The sequence below is a fragment of the Balaenoptera musculus genome, chromosome 15 (genome assembly GCF_009873245.2).
Source record: "Balaenoptera musculus isolate JJ_BM4_2016_0621 chromosome 15, mBalMus1.pri.v3, whole genome shotgun sequence".
NCBI lineage: Eukaryota > Metazoa > Chordata > Mammalia > Artiodactyla > Balaenopteridae > Balaenoptera > Balaenoptera musculus.
Genome location: NC_045799.1, coordinates 23,190,754 through 23,205,898, shown reverse-complemented (window position 1 = coordinate 23,205,898; position 15,145 = coordinate 23,190,754). Strand labels below are relative to the sequence as shown.

Sequence of the window (15,145 nt, the reverse complement as noted above, 5' to 3'; positions counted from 1 at the left end):
TTTTGGGCGCAGCCGCGCGGCCCCCTCCCCCGCGCGCCTCTCCCCGCCCCCCGCCCCCCGCCCCCTCCCCGCCGCTCTCGGGGAGCCGGGGCCGCGCGGCTCCTCCTCCCGCAGCCGCATCTGGGGCGCCGCGCCGGCCAGAGGAGAGGCATGGGGCGCCCGCGGGCCGGGGCCGGGGCCGGGGCCGGGGCCTAGGCGAGCGGACCTGCGAGCGGACCTGAGCGGCGGCGGCGGCGGCGCAGCGCAGCGGAGCGGCCGAGCGGGCCGGAGGCGGCCGGGGCGCCGGGCGCAGGTGAGGGCGCGGGGGTGGCGCGCGGTAGCCCGGACCCCCTTTCCGTGGCCGGTGCGCCCCGTCCCTCGGCAAGACCCCGAAATCCGGGTCTCCTCTCGGACAGACCTCCCTAAACCGAGGGGCGGCGCTGGCGCAGAAAAGCCCCCTCCCCCTGCCAGTTCTGTCTTCCGAGCCCCTGATCCGAGGGGGCGGCTCTGCGGCTGGGAAGCCCCCTTCTCTGGGTGGGATCCCCCAATCTAGGTCTCCCCCGACCCTCAAGCCGGGGGGCGGTGGCGCTGGGCCCGGAACCCTCTATCCGGGGCCGGGCCCCCATTCCACCTCTTTTTCCCGCGGACTCCCCCTTGTCAACCGGTTGCCAAAGCTGGGAAGCCTCTCCTCCGGCCCGACCCTCCATCAGCAGGGCGGACGGGGGGTCAGGTAGACCCCTTCCCTGCCCACCAACCTTGGAGCTAAGGAGACGGAGGGCTCTGCCGGCCGGCCGGCCCGGGCATTCCTCCATTCAACCCAGCTGCTTCCGATCCCGCCTCAGTAGCCCGGGGAGCCTGCCCGGCCGGCTCCCCGCTTCCCGAGCTCTTTCCCCGGACCTGGCATCTGGGGAGGGGGCAGGGGCACCCCCAACCCCCCCGCTGCATAGCGCCCCCTCCCTGTTTGCGTACCCGGGAGGGGCCGGGCTGACCCGGCACCTGGGCTGGGGGGGTGCTCACATGGCTACTGGAGGCCCCCACGTGCGGCGCCCCGCGGTGAAAGGGGTTCTCGTTCAGAGCGGGTGGCGGGTGGACCAGGTGGCCCGAGAGGCCAGCTGGGTCCAGATGTGCCGGGCCTGCTGGGAGGGGACATGTGCTACTTGGACATGTGATGGCCTCTGGCCTCTTTCGACCAAACCTACCGCCTCCAATCCCCCTCCATCCTTCCATTCCTCTATCCCTCATCCCTCTTCCTTCTGCCGTCTTCCTCGGCACTGCCTGTGTTGCAGAGGGGCTGCCAGAGACTGTTGATGTGGGGAAAAAATGAAATAGGGGAAGGGCTTATGGGATGGGGAAGGCCAGTTGCAGGGCTTGGGGATTGAGGGGGCGGAGGAGGTGCCCCTAGGATGGGAAGCCTCAAGCTTGGAAAGCAGGGCTAATGGGGGGAGGGTTCCTGCACCCACACCTGCCTGGAAGTGGAAATATCAGAGGGGGAGGGGGCTGCAGTCCCCAGCCTCAAGGGAGGCTGGGCTGGCCTGGCTCTACCCGGTTGTACCTCCCGGCCCAGCCCAGTTCCCTGGGGTCTTGGCTCCCTCTGCCTCTGGGCCTTCGCTGGTGGGAGGGGGCTGTGTCTTCTGCCAGGCCAGAGGTGCTGAAGCGAGATTGTACAGGACCGTCTCAGAGAGGCTGTTGGAGGAGCCCAGTTTCTGTCCCACAGGGGGGACTGTGGGCTGCCTGGCCCCAGGGTGGCCTGAGGGGCCTGACTCCTGTGGGCAGCGGGACTGGGTGGGGCCGCAGAGCCGGTAGCCCGTTGGTAGCTGGAGTGTTGGGAGCCACCGCCAGGCCCCGGAACTGGGCTGTTGGCAGCCAGTCAGTGGCAGATGCCAATTGTATTCCCAGCAGCTCCTGGAGACACTGGCTGTGCACGTGGGGCAGGCGTGTGTGCTCGTGCCTGTGCCGTGGCAGGGGTGCGCCAGGGCTCCTGGGTCCTCCTGGAGCTGAGAGGCGGCCGCTGGACTTAAGCGAGTGTGCTTGTGTGTGGTGTCCCTGACACCCGCCCCTCATTCATCCATCAGAGGCCAGGCTAGGCCTGTGCAAGGCGCTGGGGACATGTGATGGCCTGATGTGGTCCCCACCCTCGAGGAGCCCCTGTTTTGTCAGGGGGAGACGGTCTGTGCTGGGCACTGGGGACAGAAGGCAAGGTCCAGACTGGAGAGGAGGTGTGGGGTGGAGCGGGCTGATGGATGGCTGTCATGTGGGACCCAGGGCAGCATCCCGCTAGTGCCAGCCTTGCAATGGAGCTGTGGGTTTGAGGGCTGTGCCCCGAGCGCGAGGCTGCCTGGCAGCTGAGTTGGTGTTTTTGAAGACAGTCTGTGCAGCACTTGGAAACTAAGGATAGATTGTGTACTTTGGAGCTTTCAGAAGACTCAGTGACGTATTGGACGTACCGGGGGCACCCACTGGCATCTCGTTAGGTTCTTGTGTGGTTTATGGGCCACTGGCTTCATCAGTGCCAGCGTTTCTCCATGATGGGGAGGCCCTGAGGAATTGTATAGGGCATTCTGTGTGATGGGGGCAGGTGGTCTCTACCCTCCTATACATCCGTGATTGATTGCTTGAAAGATTCATTCATTCAAAAAAGCATTAAAAAATAGCATTGTCTGATTACAGTGCATTTAAACACTTTCACTTAAACATTCTGGAATGTGAATTCATAAAATCGTGAATGCAGATTTTTTTTAAGCACACAGTAAGTACTCAATAAATACCCACAGCTCCCAGGGTGAAGCCCAGCCTCCTTCCCCAACTCGCTACTCCTCTAGCCACATCTTGCACCGCTGCCCCCCACCCCCACCTTTTGGCTCCGGTCCCCCTAGCCTGCTTTCAGTTCCTGGAACAGGCCAGGTTCCCTCCAGCCTCAGGGCCTTTGCACATGCTGATTCCTCTGCCTGAACCTCCTGCCTTCCTTCCCCTCATTTGCCTACTTAACTACTACTCATCATCCAGGTCTCCAGAAAAAAGCTTTCCTTGGTACCCAGGCCAGGTTGTGTCCCTGTCACCTCCTTTACAGCCCCATGGGCCTCTGCCTTCAGTGACCCAGTCACCATGCCTTATTATTGGATGTCGCTCAGTGTGGTTGGTGTGGGGAGGGCCAGGGTTATGCCTGCCTCTTCATGCCATTCCCCTGGGGCTGAGGACAGGTCTAGGCCATTCTCAGTCAAGGACTGGTTGGTAGGGCATGGTGGGACCCTTGGCCAGTCCCAGTCGCCACCTTGACCATCCCTGTGGGTTCCTGGCCTCCAGCTGGGTCTGCAAACCTAGAGGCATTTGGCTGGGCTCTGATAGGCCTGTGGCCTCTAAATTCCCAGTACATCTAGGAGCCCCCAGAGGCTCTACAAGAGGGTGAGGGGCCGCACTTGGGCAAGACCCTACATCTTCGGTGGTGTGTCTGTGCCCATCTTGCCAGGCATTTATTCCTGAATCAGTTCATCTGCTCACATCATCACCTATTTACTGGTTCATCCCTTCTTTCTTTCACTAGGCCACCAGCTCCTTCACCTCTCCAGTTCCTAATCCTCCATTCTGTCTTTGGGCCACCATTGCTTCCTGAGGCCTGCTGAGTGCCCAGCCCTGTGCCAGGCATGGGGACCCAGAGGCCCCCCACAGGGCCCTGCTCTGTAAACTCTAGTCATCCTGCCAGGCCCCTCTCAGTGATGGAGGCTGGGGCTGCTCGAGTGCTGGGAAGGGGCCACTAGTTAGGACCTGCAGGGAGTGCTTCCTGGAGGACACACACTGGATCTGGGGTGGATTTTGGAGGATTAGAAGGATTTGGGTCGATGGAGAATGGCGGGGAAGGGCACTGCTGGCTGAGAGAACTGCATGGTTAGAGGCAAGGAGGCAGCCAAGTGCTGGGTAGGCTTGGGGTTGGTGGGGGTATGTGTCCTTCTAGGAGGAGGTGGCCTCCTGAGCGGGCTGGCCATGGAGGTGGGCAATGTACTGTCATGGTGGGTGTCCAGCCTGTGCCAGGAGCCTTGTTGCTGCCTTGCTGTGTGCTCTTGGATGAGACATGTCCCCTCTCTGGACTGCCTGAGTAAAGTGAAAGCTAGGGCCTGGTGAACTCAGAGGGGCCTTGTGTCTACCCACAGTCTGGAGTCTGTGATCCTGACAGCCCGGGAAGGGAGTCCTCAGGGGCCCTGCCTCTTCTTTGCGCGTGGGGAGGGCTGTCCCACATTGGGGCTTGGTGGCTTTGAGGGGCTGGGCGTGAGGCTCCGAAGTTCCTTCTAATGGAGGATCCTGACGGTTGAGGGAGTGTGGAGGCCGGCTTAGCTGGGAGGGGGCCCCTGCCGTGCAAACTTTCACTCCACCCTCTTTGAGAAAGGCTCTCACTAAGGAGGGGCTTCCTGTGTTGCACCAAAGACAAGCCCACTCCCCGCTTCATCAGACTCTTGTGGGGGGAACCCTTTAAAACTCAGGTGACTAGATTTTCTTTTGTTGTGGCCTCTGGGTGGGGGGGGGAGGCGGGTGAAGACTGTTCTGCTCCCACACCCACTTCACAGTGTCTCCTGGTGGTTGCCCCAGGCCAGGACTGAGGCCTGTAGGGTGTGTGCGATACTCTACAGTTTGCAGAACACATTTAATCCCCTCATCTTCTAACCACCCCCAGGGAGGGGTACAAATAAAAACAGAAATTGTCTCCATTTGACAGATGAGGAAACTGAGGCTCAGAGCAGTTGGGTGGCTGCTCAGGGTCACTCAGAGAGTGGGGATAAACCCAGGAGGCCAGGAGCCCCCTGGACCGAGCCCTGGGGGTGCCGGCTCCGAGGGCCCCCCTTGCTCATGGATCGCACATCATTTCCCGAGCCGAGGAGCGGGACCCAGATCTCTCTGTGCTGGGTTTCGCAATGCCGCCTCCTCCTCGCCGAGCTGTCTGACGTGGCCTTTTCAAAAACCCAAAATGAATGGAAGCAAATTTTGTTTGGAAAATTTTGCTACACCCTATACCAGGGCTAGTTGCAAAACCAGGCTTGGGGATCCCTGCTGATGTTGATGATATAATAATAATGACAACGGATCATTGACTAACACCCATTCACGCCACAGAGCATCAGTGACCATCGCCTAGGAGCCATGCACGGTGCTGGGCCCTCTGTTGAGTGAGCACTGCCTCTGAGCACCGTAAATCCGACCCCTCCTTTTGTCCCGTCCCACCCTAAGATTACTCTCCCCATTTTACAGACAAGGAAACTGGGGCAAAGAGAGCTATAGTAGGTTGTCCAATGCCCCACAGCTGGTGAAGTGGTGGCACCAGGATTTGAATCCGGGTGGGTTAGAGTTTAGAGTCTACTCTTAGCCCTGTGTTATGGAAATTCTAAAGTTCCCATTTGTTCAACAGAAGTGATGGTGGAGGGCATGGAAGGTGGGTATTAGGCCGTGGGAGTCAAATGTGGGTGGCAGACCCAGATCCTGGTTTGAGGGCACCTGGACACACCCTGGAGGTGGAGCTCAGCCTGGTCTGAGAGTGCCTGTGGATGTCACTGGTCACTCAGCAGCGCCTCACCTCCCAGGCCCTGCTGGAGGCCCCGGGGGAAGCGTGCTGTTAGTAAGAGAGCCGTGGCCTGTCCCAGCTCCTTTAGTTGCCACTAACACACAGTTCCGGTAGGTGGCCCATCTCCCCGGCTTCCGGGGGGACGGGGAGGTGACACGGGTCCTGAGAAGTGACCATGACTGCAGAACAGAGGGAGAACAAAGCGCTTGGTTCCTGGGGCCGTCCAGTGAGGGGGCAGATCCATCTCACGCAAACACCGCAGCCCCCAGGGCCCAGTCACAGGGGTGCAGGCGCTCCTGAGCAGGCGGCAAAGCAAACACGGCATTTGTATTCCTCTCTTCAGCGTAAGAAGGCCTGTGCAGGTGATCCATCTCCCGGAGTTTACTTCAAAAATGGCTAAAGCGACATTTGGTACACGAGGGGGTCATCTTTAGAAAACACATGATGTGGGCGGGTTCTGTCTTTGACAATGTAGAAATGGGGCCAGCATCCCGGTACATAAATGGAGCACAAGACCACTTATTGAGCGCCTGCTGTGTACCTAGCACTGTGCTGCGCCCCACGACAGGGGCTCAGAACCACACCCCGCTGAGGTGCTTGTGATCGTGCAGGTGGGGGTCTCTGTGCTTCCAGGTGCCAGGGCCCGGGAGTGAGAACTAGGCCTCTAGTTCAGACATTTTTTTTTCTGCAGTGACAGATGAGCCCGCGGTGACAGAGGTGGGTCCAGGAGGCTTTTGCTTTGCAGTTGCTAGGAGATAGGGGCTTGGAATTCGAATGATGAGCTAGCTTGCTGCTGTGTGTCACCGACTGAATCCCAGCACCTCTCTGAGCCTCATGGTCTCCATCTATTTGTGAGGCACTAGGGGTTAAGTCTCCGAGGCTCTCCCAGCTCAGCCCTCTGTGATTCCAGGGGTGAACCCAGCTGGGCTTCCCTCTGGGAGCTGTCAGGGAGCCCTCACTGTCCTCACCCCTGACCCTCTGTCTGGCTCCCCACCACCCCCCTGCCCCCCAGCCCCTGCCAGAGGGAGGGAGCCTTCCCTTACGCCCACCGCGGGCTGACTGCGTGCAGTGACGCAGCAACTGAGGGCTCTGGAGCGCAGCTTGGAAACGGGGACCCGAGTTTGCTAAAGACAGGGGAAGAAAAGGTTCTTCCCACCACCTCCAGCTGCTTGCCTGCCTGCCTCCCTCCCTCCTCCGGCTGCCGCCAAGCCCTGGCACCTCCTTGGCTCTGCCAGATCCACTTTGGGGTGGGAGGCTCGGGGCTGGAGTTTCAGCTGAACAGGGCCCAAGTTCAAGTCTCTGCATGCTGGGGTCTTGCTGTGTGACCCTGGCATGGTTGCCTATCTTTTCTGGGCAGGGTGCACTGTGAGGGCCGGGCTTTGGGATTCTGAAGCTGAGCAGGCAGCTTTGCAGTGATGGCTCTGAGGGGGTCACCTGCAACTCGGGAGGTGTCCTGGCTGGACTCGGCCTGCTGTGGGAGGACAGGGCCCTCTGCCACCTGTGTTCTCCATGTGTGCAGCCCGCAGTGAAGGGGGCAAGGTGCTGTGATCATCCCCATCTTATCTCCGAGGAAACTGAGGCTGTGCAGCTGGTGTGGGTAGAGCGAGGATCTGAAGCCAGGTCTGTGTGACTCAGGCATCCAGGTGAGAAGGCAAGCAAGTCCCAGGCAAGAGGCCAGCCTGGTGACCATGACCACCCCCCTCCCCACCCCGCCGCAATGCCCTCTCTGGGTCTCAGTTTCTCCATCTGTGCAGTGGGAGTGGGATGGGGTAGGAGGGGTTGAGGCTGCCCTGGCCCATCTTTGGGCCCCCACCTGGCTGTGCTGGGAATTTTCTGAGCTGCAGCTCCGGTCCTCGAAGCTGAGGTGAGATGGCAGGGAGAAGGTGTTAGTGTCTCATGCTTCTCCTGGGTGGTGGGGGGAAACCTGCCACCTTTGGGGTGTGAGAGATTCCTGGAGGACTGGGAGTGTGCAGGGCCTTCCAGGGACAGAGCGGGCGGGAACGGAGGCTGGTTGGCTCTGGGCAGCCTGGTGGTCTTGGCGAGTCATGGGGCCAGACCCACCTCTGCCTGTCTGTGCATCTGACCCTTGTCTGTCTGGTTCATCAGGGGACTCGGGGAGGGTGTGGGCGTGGACAGGGAGGTAGGGCCGCCCGTGGGCCCCTTCCCACCCCTGTGTGCGATATGTGTATGTTTGGGTGTGTGGGGCTGGTGTGACGTTGCCTCCGCTCAGGCCAGGGCTTTTGTGTATTGTCAGATCCTCCTAACACTGGGAGATAGATATTATCCTCCCTCTGGACTTCCCTTCCCTTTCTCCCTTTCTTCTTCTAAGTATTCATTCAGCAGACAACATGGAAGGTGCCTGCTCTGTGCCCAGAGCAGGTGCCAGGTACATATCAGTGAACTGAGCCCCCGGTCCCACCCCTCTGGGGCCCACGATCCTCTTGGGAGGCCAGCGGTCATAACCTAACCTCCCAGACGAATGTAAACGCACATCAGTGACAGGCACGGCTGCTGCAGAGAAGCACAAGGAGATCTTCCCTAGACTGGGGCGGTCCGGGAGGGCTGCCCCAGGGAGGCGACACTCAAGCTGAGACGTGCAAGTGGGAGTTAGCTGGTGCAAAGGCCCTGACCTGGGGACAGCATGGGGAGCATGAGGGTCTCAAGCCTGGAGGGAGCTCGGAGGAGCTCGATGTGAGGGGGAATCAAGGCCTGGTGGACCACACGGTGCACTGCTGATGTACAGCAAAACTGAGGCTCACAGAAGTGAAGCAGCCTGTCCAGGTGGGGCTTGAAACTTGGCCAGATGTGGGTTGGATCCCTGAGGGGTCCCTGGGGAAAGCTTTTGGCTCTCACTGAGTCCAGCTCAGGTCGTTTGAGCGACTTGCCTGAGGTTCTGCAGCAAGTCATAGTGGAGCTGGGCCCCTCCTCCCAGCCTCTCGGGCTCCCCTTGCAAGGGTGCTTCCCACTGAGAGAAACTGGGGAGCCACAGAAGGTTCCGGAGCAGGGCAGACCCACAGTGTTCTCCTGGCCGGCCACGCCTCAGGCCTTCCCGGCACTGGCACGGAGTGCTGGCCATCTGCCTGCCTGCTGAGGCTGAGGCCAAAGCCGACTGACTCTGCTGACCCGGAGTGTCCCCACCCTCTGCTGACACTGGACGGGGCAGGGGCAGAGGCAGCCGGCAGCCTGTTTTGGGGTGCGGGGCTGGGCAGGGGCACCACCGCACAGCCAGCAGCCCCGAGGCTTCCAGGAACCATTTGCCAGGCTGGGTTTGATAAATGACAAGGCCATTCCTGGAGGCTGGGGGAGGGGAGGCAGCCTTAGGCATGGAGCCCTTGGGGTGGGACTAGGGGTTCGGCTACGAAGCAGAAGTTGGGCCCCTTCCCTGCCCCATGTCCCCTTCTCAAGCATCTTTTGACTTCAGCACGTCATGGCCTCTCGTCAAGATGACTGTCCCGGCCCTCTCCTAGGTCTCCTGCCCATATACCCTCCACACACAGGCAAAGAGATGGATCCAGAACCACACCCGGCCCCTTACACCCTGTCATGGTCCAGAGCCCTGAGCAGTCCACGCCTCTGTCACCTGCCCCTGTCACACCCTCACCTACGGATCAGCTGAATGACCTGGGACTCCCAGAGCACACCATGTCCCCTGGCCCCCAGCCTCCCTCTGCCTGGAAAACCCTTCCCCAGAGTCTTTGCTCAGGAACTCCTATTCGTTATTTACCACTCGGCTTAGGCCTCATCCTTCCAGGAGACGGGCCCCCTCGTCCCACGTGGGTCACTCCTGCCCTCCAGGCAGGAGCCAGGCTGGCGCCTCTTGGTTCCCCTAGCCGTGCCCAGCCTGAGGCCTGGCACACAGTAGGTGCACAGCTCATAGGTGTCAGCCAAGCACTGTTGCGCCCCAGTGACCAGGTGCAGACTGTGCCCCATCAGGCTCCTGTCCCACAGAGATGTCTGGGTCAAGCCCAGGTCATATGGCAAGTGCCTCAGACCAGAGCCCAGCCCGTATATCCCACTGTGGCCCCCCGCGCCTCTCCTCCCCAACCAGGAGCGGGGACGATGGCTGCATGAGCCCATCTGGGACGCCATGGGGGTGCCCAGGGGCTGAGCAAGTGGGAAGCTGGCTGATTGGTCTCCCTCTTTTAGCTTGGGGACCCACCAGGGCTGTTTTTTGCCAACCTGGGGAGAAGCCCAACTGTTTGAAAGGAGTACAGTTCTTGTTCTTTAAGCCCCTGAAATTTGGGGTCTATTTATCACTGCTGCCCAGTCCATACAGAGTAATACAAACACCTATTATGTGCCAGGCATTATTCTAGGCACTGGGCATAGTAAAGAATTTAATGAAAACTAATATGTGAAAGCCTTTATCTTTTAAAATTTTATTTAATTAATTAATTAATTAATTTTTATTTTTGGCTGCGTTGGGTCTTCGTTGCTGTGCGCAGGCTTTCTCTAGTTGTGGCGAGTGGGGGCTACTCTTCGTTGCGGAGTGTGGGCTCAGTAGTTGTGGCTTGCGGGCTCTAGAGCGCAGGCTCAGTAGTTGTGGCACACAAGCTTAGTTGCTCCGCAGCATGTGGGATCTTCCCGGACCAGGGCTCAAACCCTGCCTGCCAATGCAGGGGATTCTTAACCACTGTGCCACCAGGGAAGTCCAAAAGCCTTTAGCATTGAGCTGGCGCATGGTAGTCTCTGTGGGTTAGAGGAGTTCTTTCTGATCTGTTCTTGTGTCTATAAACAGTCATAGGAAGCAGCCATAGAGGGAAGGCTGAGGTCAGGGGGAGGCATGAGAGGAAGACACCCCCGCATGCCCAGCCTGGGAGACATAAATTGCGCCCTCTGGAGCCAGCCCCCAGTTGCTCTCTGCCCTTTCCTCTACCCCCTCTCAAGGCTGACCCTCTGTGTTAAGTTATCTGGTGCTGCATAACAAATTATCCCAAAACTTAATGACTTAAAATGATAATAAACATTTATGATCTCTCTCTCTTTCTCTCTCATACATACACACACACATTCTGTCTCCAGGAGCCACTCTGAGGGAATCTGGGCATCTATTTTTAGGGAATCTTACCCTGTCATCAGTGATAGGTTAAACCAGAGTGATGCTCGCTGCTTCCTGTGGGACGTGGGCCAGAACTTGGCCTCAGCCGTCTCTCCAGTACACCCAGTGACACTGGGTGAAGGGACCCACTGTTCTCTCACAGGTGGGGAGATGACGCACAGAGAGGGAGGGTGACAATCCGAAGGTCACCCAGCCAGCAGCTGGTAGAGCCAGGATTTGAACCCAGACCAGCTGTCCTCAGCATCCAGGCTCTGCACCATCCTGCCTAGGGTGAGAGTGGATGAGGGCCGGGAGGTAGGCTCGGCTGTATGGGGCCTTAGTGCCTGTTTAAAAATGAAGCAGCGAGTGTTTATGTCCAGCTGTTTCAGTAAACAGGGGTTTTTTTTTTTTTTTCTGCTTTTGTTTTTAATTGAAAGAGCAAAACTGAGTGGAAAGGTGGCACTGCCTCAGCCCTGAGGACCCTGGGAGGCTTTTTGGAGCCACGGGCGGACCTCCCTGGGTGGCCACCAGTGAGCTCGTCCACCCGCAGGAGGAAGTGAGCCGACTCTGAGGGTTGGCTCGAGTTCGAGTCTGGCTCTCCTCACCAGCTGTGTGACCTTCAGCAGGTCACAGAAACCTCTTTGAGCCTCAGTTTCCCCATCTCTTCCCCATGGGATAACACGTCACTGCCTGCCTTGGAGGCTTGGTGTGACGTTGAGGTGACGCAAGATGTTATGGAAAAACCCAAACAAACTTTTTGGCCAACCCAGTACCTAGGACAGGGCCTGGCACATAGCAGGTGCTCAAGAAAAAGCAGCTGATGTTGTGTTCTCTTATGACTCCCTGACCCCTACGCACACACACACCCTGGAGGCTTCTGGCGTCCCTTCCCCACACCCCAGTGCAGACCAGCTCACAGAAGGTTGGCCCGGGCTCCCAATGAGACCAGCTTGGAAGGGAGGGCCAAGAAGTGGACACTCCTACGTGCAGAGTGCCTGCACACACAGGGACGCGTGCTTATGACCATTTTACAGATGAGGAAACAGGGGCCCAGAGAGGACTTGCCTGAGGGCCTCAGTGGTGGAGATGGGGCTGAACCACAGCCTCTTTTTAAAAAATTTTTATTTATTTATTTATTTATTTTTTGGCCGTGCCATGCAGCATGCGGGATCTTAGTTCCCCGACCAGGGATCAAACCCATGCTCCCTGCGGTGGAAGCATGGAGTCCTAAACCACTGGACCGCCAGGGAAGTCCCAAACCACAGCCTCTTGGCTCTGAACCTAGTGCTTTCTGCTCTCCCACTCTGAGAGATCCTTGGGAGAGGCTGAAGAGAATTCTAGAAGCCCTCAGGGTGGCTGGGAGCCAAGACACTTGGGTTCTCCACCCCTCACTGCCCCCAGACCCCCATGTGACACTGTTGGAGTTGCCTCCCTCTCTGTGCCTTTGTTACAAGGTGGTGGGGAGAGTCTGGACTGCCTAGGACCAAGGCCTCTTCCCCCAGCTCCGTGTCCCCCTCCCCCAGGTTCCACCTCTGTGTCCCCTCCCTCCTCTGCTGGCCTGGTTTGTGTGTGGCCCACATTCAAGGCAGCTGCTTTTGGGTAGGAGGTCAGGCATTGGGAACCCTGCTTGGAAAAGCCCACCCAGGCCCGCCCCTGACCCTGGGCCGCAGGGTGGATTTCCCCCTGCCAGGGCAGGGGCCGTGAGCCGGGCGAGTGCTCCTGAGAGGCTCTCCCAGCACTCAGGCCCACCGTGCCCCCCACTCCCTCCCTGTGTGTCCTGTGTTGGGAGCAGATATATTTAGACAGAACGCTCTGTGCTGTACAGATTCCACGTCCACTGCGCCTGTCGGGGCTGGGGCGGCAGGGCCTGCAGGCAGCCACACCTGGGACCTGGAGCTCTGGGGCCGGCTGGCTAGAGGAGGGCAAGCCCATCAGACAGGGTTGCAGCTGACTGTGGACGCTGCCCCACCCCCCAGGACCACATCTCTCTACCCTCGGCCTCCAGGTCACAGCCACACTCAATCACTGGCTCCCCTTCCGCTCCCCTGCCCCCCACTTCCTCTGTCCCTCTCAGCACCAGGAGCACCTTCTCCCTCTTGTAGTCAGTCGGCAAACGTGGATTCGTGTCTGCTATGGGCCACTCCCTTGCTGGACGCTGGGACACGGAGATGACTATGAGGGCCCACAAGGTGGGCACATCACAGGCTGGGAGAGGGATCACAGGCCACCAGGTCATCAGGATCTGTGTTGTGATAGCAGGCAGCCCTGGGACAAGGGCTGGGGGGATGATCAGCAAAGGTTTCTTGGAGGAGTTTTCCAAGCTGAGACCCACAGGTTAAGTGGGAGCGAGCCAACTACTGGGGCCGAGCAGGCATTCCTGGCAGGGGGAACAGCACGTGCAAAGGCCAGGAGTTGAGTGAGGACCTGGCTGCACTTGGGAGAGTGGAGAGCAGGAAGGTGGGCGGGGACCTTGCTGAGCCTCAAATGCCAGTTGGAGGGGCTTGCCCTTCCCTTTCTCCCCCCACCCCGACCCTGGGTGCTGGAGAGCTGAGGGAGGGTTTTCAGCAGGTCAGTGGCCAGGTCTGGTGTGATGAGCGTGCGGGGGGAGCTGGCCAGCGGTTCTACCTGCCGGGCTGGCTCCGTTTCCTGCGGCTTCCTGCGGCAGATGCGCTGTGCCCGGCCAGGTGAGAATCAGAAATAGCTCACCCGTGCTCAGCGCTCGGTGAAGCGGCTCCACCCACCCCCCCACCTCCCCCGCCCCCAGCGCATTTCATCTGCACCTGGGTCAAGGACGGCTCAGCTGGTGCTTGCAAGCTGGGTGACCTTCTCCCTCCGTTTATTAATACACTGCCCACTGGGGCTGCAGGCAGAGCTGGGAGAACTTTGTAGGGGGCAGGGAGGGTGGCAGACTGGGGTCCCCCAGACAGGAGAAGTGCTGAGGGGTTGGAAGATGATATCTGCCCCCAGGAACACTATCCAGCCAGATAAACCCCAAAGTACAAAAATGAGAGTAAAAATTCCCCGGAATCCACCTCCCTGTGGTGACCATCGTCGACATTTCGATGTCAGCCGTCCAGAGGCCCCTCCAAGTCGATCTGACCTGGCAGGTGGATTCATTCATTCACTTATTCATTCCTTCAGCAAATATTTGTTGAGTGCCCAATCCACGCCAGGCCCTACAGTGGGCAGAGGGGACCTGGCTCTGAGTGAAACAGACACTTCCTCATTCTCAGGGGACTCAAAAAGCAGGTAGAACAGTGATGAGGTCCGCAGGGGAGAGTCATGGGAACGATGGATGCAAATGAGAGGTCCCAGCCCAGGCTGGGGGTCCGGAAGGCTGCCTGGAGGAGGTGACACTTGGGCTGAGACCGGAGGGATGAGAAGACATTCCTGGTGGAGAGAACGGCAAATGTGCAAAGCCTGCAGTGTGAGGGCAGTGGTGTTTTCAGGGAAGAGAAAGGAAGAGGAGAATCCTGGAATGTTGGGATGAGGAGGGAGGATGAGTTAAAGCATGAGGGGGGTGACAGGGACCAGACCGTGTGCAGCCTCAGGGACTGTGGTCAGGGTTTACGTAAGAGCGTGGGCGCTGGTGCCATAAGGCCTAAGTTCAAATCCCACCCTGCCACTTAGTTAGTTGACTTCAAGCAAGTTACCTAATCTCTCTGTGCCTCGGTCTTCTCATCTGTAAAGTGGGGCCAGTAATGGTCCCAACCTCATAAGACGGTTGTGAGGATGAAATGATGTGAAAAAGTGCTTAGGCCAATGCTTGGTGTACACAAAGTACTCTCATAAATTTTAGTTCATATAGTTTTGAAGTCATCTGCAGTGAAATGCATATGTGTAGACGATTTTGCATAAATAGGGTCATATGAGTCCTGCTTATCTATAGCTACCTTTCCCCTTGATGCTGGCCATCTTTCTGAGTCAATGACTACAGAGTATTATTATATTTAAAAGTTTTGTATTGAGGTGTAACATATGTGTGGTAGAGTACACTAACCTTAATGTATATATAGTATGGCTTGATTCATGTGTATATGTATATATAATGGAAAATAATTGAAGTAACCAAGATGTCCTTCAATGGATGACTGGATAAACAAATTGTGGTACATCCATTGAATGGAATATTATTTAGCAATAACAAGAAATGAGCTATCAAGCCACAAAAAGACATGGAGGAGCTTTAAACACAATTACTAAGTGAAAGAATCTAGTCCGAAAAGGTTACATACTGTCTGATTCCAACTGTATGACATTCTGGAGAAGGTAAAACTGTAGAGAAAGTAAAAAGATCAGTGGTTGCCAAGGATTCGAGGGGAGGAAGGGAGGGATGAGTAGGTGGAGAACAGAGGATTTTAGGACAGTGAAACTCTTCTGTATGATACTGAGATGGTGGATACATGACACTATACGTTGGTCAAAACCCATAGAACTTTACAATACAAAGAGTGAACCCTAGTTTAAACAATGGACTTTAGTTAATAATAATGTATCAATATTGGTTCATCCATTGTAACAAAGGTACCACACTGATGCAAGGTATTCATCATGGGGAACTACAAGGGGGAAGGAGAAAGGATATA

The 15,145-nt window shown here is 57.8% G+C and overlaps 1 protein-coding gene across 1 annotated transcript in view; it reads left to right on the top strand.

Annotated features, from left to right (window-relative positions):
• The first annotated feature begins 264 nt into the window (after positions 1 to 264).
• Positions 265 to 15,145, top strand: part of DLGAP4 (DLG associated protein 4) — a 200,636-nt gene continuing 185,755 nt past the window's right edge. The window contains 1 exon segment of the mRNA XM_036824561.1: positions 265 to 292. The gene's annotated coding sequence lies outside the window, so the exon portion shown is untranslated.